This window comes from Saccopteryx leptura, chromosome 7, assembly GCF_036850995.1.
Source record: "Saccopteryx leptura isolate mSacLep1 chromosome 7, mSacLep1_pri_phased_curated, whole genome shotgun sequence".
NCBI lineage: Eukaryota > Metazoa > Chordata > Mammalia > Chiroptera > Emballonuridae > Saccopteryx > Saccopteryx leptura.
Window position 1 is genome coordinate 30792754 of NC_089509.1, and position 7916 is coordinate 30800669.

Here is a 7916-nt window from a genome sequence, read left to right on the forward strand (position 1 = left end):
TATGCTTTTTGGGATATTTACTTTAATGTGGTTATTAAAGAACAAATCAGATTTTTCCTCAACTCTGTAAGAAGAAATAAATAGTGGTCCTGCTCCAGGAAGAAATCTATCACCACAAATAACTATAGTTTAATGTCCACCAGTGCGAGACAGAGAGGAACCTAGCAAGGCCCATTTGTTCAAAGTCTTCTCTATGTCCCATTGGTGAAGGTGGCTCTGCAAACATTTGCCAAACATTTGCTTTTTCATCTCCATGTGAATTATCTCTCAGCTCTTTTAAATTCCAAACCACAACCACCCTTTCTCCTATGCTCCAGAATGGCATAGAAACTTCAACTGCCCAATGCCTCTTTGGGTCACCTCATGGGACCTACAAATAGTTTCTCCTGTTAATCTGTCTCTACTAAATTTGATTGTCCCAGCTACAAGAACTTAGAAGGTGGAAGGAAAGTTAGATTTTTTTTGTGCCCCAACAGTATCAAAAAATATGCTCAACATGATTATGCAAATTAAAACATCAGATTTCACCACAAACCCACTAGAATGGTTAAAATCAAAAGACTACTAAGCCTGGCCGGTTGGCTCAGCGGTAGAGCATCGGCCTGGCGTGTGGGGGACCCGGGTTCGATTCCCGGCCAGGGCACATAGGAGAAGCGCCCATTTGCTTCTCCACTCCCCCCTTCCTCTCTGTCTCTCTCTTCCCCTCCCGCAGCCAAGGCTCCATTGGAGCAAAGATAGCCCGGGCGCTGGGGATGGCTCCTTGGCCTCTGCCCCAGTGGCTCTGGCCCCCTGGAGGGGCAGAGCATCGGCCCCTGGTGGGCAGAGCGTCACCCCTGGTGGGCGTGCCGGGTGGATCCCGGTCGGGCACATGCGGGAGTCTGTCTGACTGTCTCTCCCCGTTTCCAGCTTCAGAAAAATACAAAAAAAAAAAATCTAAAAGACTACTAAGGTAATACTAAATTCAGGGAAGAATTTGGAGAAACTGAAACACTCTTATGTTGTTGAAAATTAATCACATATTTACCATGTTAAGTATTTACCCATGAGAAATAAAAACATATGTTTGTACAAAAAACTATATTCAAACATTATACCATCTTTATGCTCAATAGCCAAACAGTTGAAACAATCAGTGTCTATTAACTAAATAATGAATGAAAAAATGAATTGTAACATAGTCATACAATAAAATACAAATAAACACTTAAAAAAGAACTACAGAAAAACACAATATAAATTTATCTCAAAAGTATTATGTCAAGTCAAAGAAGCTAGACATGGAGAACTATGCACTGAATTAATCCATGAGTTAGATATACTAGATGTGGTAAAACTAGAAAAAGAGAAACTGATCAAATGTTGCCAGGGCCCATGATGGGAGCAGAATATTGTTAACAAAGAGATTCAAGGGAACTTTTCACATTGAAGAATTCAACATCTTGACATAGTGATATATTGAATTTATTAACCAAAACTCAGCAAAATGTAAACTTAAATGGAAAGGTTTTAATTTTATGTAAATTATGCCTGAATAAAAATGATAAAACATTAGGTAATTTTTGAGTGTGCGCGCGCACACACACACACACACACACACACACACACACATATATATGGTAAAATATAAAGGATACAGGGTCTTAACACAAATACAGAACAATCTTAACTGGGACTACGAAAGGGACATACAGTGTTCTTCACAAATCTGAGTTATTTTCTATTTACGAATTTGGGTACTGGGTACATAGAAACACAATTATCTATTACTTATTTATTTATTTGCATGTTTTTTATTAATATCCCATTGTAGGTATATGCTATATGCATTATTTTGCATATATGATATATTTAATCATAATAAAAAATAAAAATAGAAATAAAGAGAATAAAATAATTTTATAAGATGGGATCATATGAACAAATCACATTATTTAAAGAAAAAATTATCAGAAAGAGAGCAGAACTTCCAAAAGATGTTCTTATGAGAAACATGGTATGGCAAATGTAGGGTTTTCTTAGAAACTTGGATTATAGAAAGTTCTTCCTTTAATTTCACCAGGAGGAGATATGAGGGAGAGGATAGGGTAGAGTTGTAAAGAAGGACAAATATGGGATAACAAAACATAATTTGACTTTGGCTGATGAGTATACAGCATAATCAACAGTTCAGGTATTGTAGAGATGTTTGCTTGAGGCCTATATACTTTTGTTGATCAATGTCACCTTGTTAAATTTGATTTTCTAAATAAATTTTTTAAAAAAATCACCTGGAATGTGGAAAAAGAAAAAAAAAATCTTATAGAAGTTAGTGGTTGATAAAAGAAGTAAGATACCAAAAGAAAATATTATCCACTCAATAAGTTTTGTTTATTCATAAAATTGTAGTTGCTAAGAACTAAAGTATTATAGACTTATAATTCAACCTAATTATGTACATGTATATGTGTTTTACAAACATATTCAGGTTACTATAATTTTGAACTTTATATAATTAGTTTACACTTACTTGTATTAGAGGGTTTTTTTCCTCCCACCTGACAATAGAATGTAAAAGTAAATAGAATAAATAAATGGTTATGAGTATGCATATGTCTGAAATTCAGGGGTATTTATCAAATATGTTTCAAGGTACATTCTATTTATATTATTTAATGACTATTATTAAAGATATCTGGACAGAAAGAATCTAGATCTTTGTATCTACATTAGAGTTGATCACCTTACTAAAAATAGACAAAAAACAAAAATGAAAAGGAAATTAAAAAAAAAAACTATTCATGGATATCAAATAGACCAAAAATGGCAAATTGTTTCACAGACACAATTAGAATGACTGCCTAGAGTTCTGTTTTGACACAGACTGGTTCAAGTCTGAGTTTAGGAACAAAATTTCTTGTAAATGGAAATTTTGTCTGTCTTTATTGGAGAAAGAGGAAGAAAGAGGCATTGTATTTGCCAGGCATTGACATCTCTAATGTAGGCAATTGCATGACTGAAGCTAACGGTTTAAATAGTAATTTTAATTATTTAATACTAGATACCCCCTACTTCTCTGTAGGAATGTATTCAATTGATTCCTATTCTATAATTTGATGGAAAATGTATAATTCTTATTTTATCTCTCAGTCACTTCTTTCTTCCTTCCTTCCTTCTCTTTCCCCCTCTCAGACCTCTTTATCCCTCCCTTCATCCAGTTCTCTTTCTTTTTTCTTTTTTGTTTATTCCTTCATTTACTTGTTTATTGTACTGTGAGGGAGTTTGGAATGGGCATAAGAACTAACCAGAAATTGGCCCAGCTGACATGAAGCTTAGACTGAATATTGTGAAACAATAAACAGCTAAACAATCAAATGCAACAGAAAAATAATCACATATGGTGACTGGTATTGTAAAGAAAAAATGTCAAGAACATAAATGTAGAATAATGAGGTAGAGTCCTTCAGGTAAATCTTGAGTGTCAGTTGCAGCCAGGGGAAGGGGTATTCCAGTCATTAGCAACAATCTCTCTGAAGTTCTCATGAAGGGGAGAAATTTGAAAAATTTGGAGGCTTGAACAGTGTAAATAAGGGTAGTGTGATGATGAGATTTGTTCAAATTACAGACTTTTTACTACACAGATTTGTGATCTTGACTAGAATATTGAGTCTCTTGTGAGTCTCAGATTGTTACATACACATTGAGGACAAGGTATCAGGTAATCTCAAAGTTTTTCTGAGACTAAAAATGAAAATATATGCTAAAAAATAGTTTTTCATCTCTAACCTCATCCAGTAAAAAATTTATCCAGTAAAAAATATGATCACAGCAGCTGTGATCACAAGGATTCAGTAAAATAATGGAAATTTGGTATAGAATTTATTTCTAGTATAACTGAAAGGAGCTCTGTATACTTGAAAAAATTAGAGCATGTGGAAAGGACATACAGTTTTTTGTGTCACAGTGAGAATAACAATTGAAAAACATTCTTGCCTGACCAGGCGGTGGCTCAGTGCATAGAGCGTCCAACTGGGATGTGGAGGACCCAGGTTCGAGACCCTGAGGTCACCAGCTTGAGTACAGGCTCATCTGGCTTGAGCAAAAGCTCACCAGCTTGGACCCAAGGTCACTGGCTCGAGCAAGCGGTTACTCAGTCTGCTGAAGTCCCGCAGTCAAGGCATTATATGAGAAAGCAATCAATGAACAACTAAGGTGTCGCAACGAAAAACTGATAATTGATGCTTCTCATCTCTTTCCGATTCTGTCTGTCTATCCCTCTCTCTGACTCTCTCTCTGTCCCTGTAAAAAAAAAAAATTCTTACTTGCCATCTGTATGGCCAGTAGTCACCATCATCAGGGCCATAAACATGCAGGTTTCCATTCGATTCAGACAGACAGTAAAGAAACAGTGGAGCCAAGAAATGGTGGGCCATTCCTTTATTAAAGTCTCTCACTGGCTGACGAGCAAACACACAGGGCTCCCAAAGCCACTGACACATTATCCAGTTCCACAAACAGGAGGATCTTCTCGGGTTTATCCTAGAACCAAAGGACCCCACCAGTCTCAGTGGAGCTCACAAAAGCCCCTCACCTGTGGTTCCTCATTTGCATACCTTCTCTTTCTGCACGGACTGGCTTCTTTTTCAGCACTCTGCATTCTTTCTGCTCTCCCTCCAAAACATAGCTTCTCTCCTTCTTCAAAGTTTTCTGGCACAATAACCTCTCCTTCAACAAATATTAGCAAGACAATGGCCCTTCCCAAGCAAGAAGGTAATTTGCAATTTCACAGATCACATACTTGGTGCTGCCCAGAACCATTTTTTAACACTAAAATTGAGCAAACTCAAAAATACAAATTTTACAAACTCATTTGCCCAACACCATCCAACCAAACTAGAGTTAAGAAATGAGAAACAAATAACAAATAATAAAAATGGGAGAAAATTTAGGACTATATATATATATTTTTATAATCACAGAAAAAAAGTAATGTTGCATCAATATTTGGAGCAGAATATAAAAATCAAACTTCAGAATCTTTTTCAAGTGATCTTTTCTGCAACAGTTTACCAGTCAAACAATTGGGTATATGCAAATGTACATTTATTTTTTAGAAGGTATATTGTTAAATTTTTTTTTATTATTATGATTTACAGGGATTGAAATCTCCATTGGAGTTCAGGATAGAAGGGGTGGGTCATTAGGTTTTTGCCTCAAGGAAATAGGTTTCAGCATACTACTAGCAGAGTTCAAATAATAGTAATAAGATCATCAATTATCTTGGTCTGGACATAGGTTGAAACCCTGGGAGGTAAAATTTACACACAGAAAAAGATAAATTACCTTTTTGTGGGATTAAGCAACATCATCATGGAAGACAGGTGGTTTGAGTGTCCATCCAATTAAGATCTAGGAAAATATCCCAGAAGTATTAAATAATAAAAACCAACATACTATCCTCTGTGAAATGGGATTGTTTACAATTCGTCAATCAGGACTTATTTCTTAAATACCCAACAATATTTATGTATGTTGATATGTATTTTTTCCAAAACAAATGAAAATAAATTTGCTTACTTAGGTTACATTGATTGATATTTAAAAAGGTGTAGATTGCATTATAAATATACATATAAGCACAAATTTGAGGCCAAACAAAACAAGTCAATAATCAGAACAAGTTTTAGAGATACTGACAAGAAACATTAAATTTATTAAAACAATAAATTAAAATACTATTTTTAAGATCCACCACTCTAAACATACTCCTTGGAGACAGACCAGTTTAAGTAAATGGGCTCTACACTCTGCCCTCAGACTCTTTCAAGACAAGATAGTCAGAATATTCATTAAGGGTCTTTGCAAGATGTTCAGTTTCTTGGGGGATGCACCCTGGCCAGTGGGATCTGTTCCCAATTACTTATAAAGTAGTGATTTCCCAGAGGGTTCACTGTATCTACAAGTAAACTCTCAATATTTAGCACCATACCACTTACATTAACTTGAATGTTTGAATCCTTTGCCTCAGTCTACTTTCCCCTTAGGGGACTGCTTGGTGTCAATTTTAAATCATATAGCTAACTTCAAAGGACCAGGGACCTGCTGGTAAACATGCAGAGGTACAACAAAGTTGGCTGGTACTGGCTTTTAAGAACAGAAAGTGAAATTTTCAGGAATTTTGTAAACCAATTGTTAAACACCACAATTACCATAAAACTAAATTATAAAAATATTTAGTTAAATAAACTGTATTATAGACAAAAGTAATAAGTACAACTCATCAATTCCTAATACTTTTCACTGCAATTCATTATTATCTATGTTTGTGAAGTTTTTTACATTTATTTTATCTGTATGGTAGAAATAGTGTGTAATGATGGGCTACTGTGCATCTCTTATAAGCTGTGTTCAATACGTCACATTAGTACTTAAAGTTGACCTAGTGTATGGCCAGGAGTCGCTGCCATCATGGACATTCTCATGCAGGTTCTCATTGAATTCAGGCAGACAGTAAAGAAACAGTAGAGTCAAAAAATGGTGGGCTATTCCTTTATTCAAGACTCACACTGGCTGACGAACAAACTCACAGGGAAAAGCACTTCCCTTTTACTCAGAGCTCATAAAGCTACTGACACAATTCTCCAGTTCCACAACCAGGAGAATCTTCTCCAGTTTTTCCTAGAATCAAAAGCCCCACCAGTTCCAAACCCCCTCACTTCTGGTTCCCCATCTGCCATCTTGGCTTCTCCTTTAGCACTCTGCATCCTCTCTGCTCTCACTCCTCATAAATGGCTTCTTTTTCTTCTCCTTCTCCTTTTCTCCTTTTAAAACTTTTCTGGTGCGAAAACCTCTCCTCCAGCACATATTAACATACATTAGTCCTTCCCAAGCAGGAAAGTATATAATTAACAATTTCACAGATCACATATCTGGCGCTGCCCAGAGCCATTTTTAACAATAAAAGTGGGGAGCAAACTTAAATAACACAAATTATACAAACTCATTTGCCCAACACCTAGGTAAGGTGTATACATGATAAAAATAAGCTAACACTGCAAAACAGAATCCCTGCCCCGCCTTTCCCTCCCCCACAGCTGGTTATTGAGGATTTATCAGCATGTGATGGCAAACCTGTTTTGCACAATAACTAACTCAGGGATAGACCATCAAAAGACCTTACTTTTGATAATAACACTTTTTGATAATAACATCATCAGTACAAGTTTTCCTATATCCTCTATCAAGCAGACATGGATGAAATGTTGATGAGTAGTAGAGAGATCAAGCATGTACAGAGAGTTTGCTATGTGAAAGGCACTTTACTTCATCATCTCCATTGAGCCACACAACAACTGGAGGAGTTGTATTTCCATTTTTCAAATGCACAGATTGAAGTTTATACAGACACATTCTGAAAGTCATCCAGAGCCTGGCTCATCAACCACCACAGACATTTTGAGTAGGAAGTCTCCCAAATGCCCCATAGAAAGTCAGGGCAGTTGACTCTAATTAAAATCCCAAACCTAAGAAATCAGTAACCTAAAGTCCTTTGTCTGGTTAGAGACTTTGAACACATGTGTATAGGTGAATCTGAAAAATAGGAGGGGTATACATTATGTGGTCTTCTCAAAAAAAAAGAAGAATGAGTAATGAACAAATGCTAAAAGCCCCTGGAGAATGCAGAGTACAAAAACTAAAAGAAATGCTAAAGATTCATCTTCAAATATATGTATTCTACTAGTCAGAGGAAAAAACAACAGCATAAAAGGTACAGAACTATTCTTATGCCAAAAGGGTTTGATAAAAGCTTGGCATGCATTTGCAATTTTTTATTTTCCTCCTATGGTTGTATTATACCTGCTGTAAACAAAAGAAGACTGTTCAGATGAAATAATGCCGAAAATACCATTCCCCAGGGAGTTGCTATTAATGCTTATTCT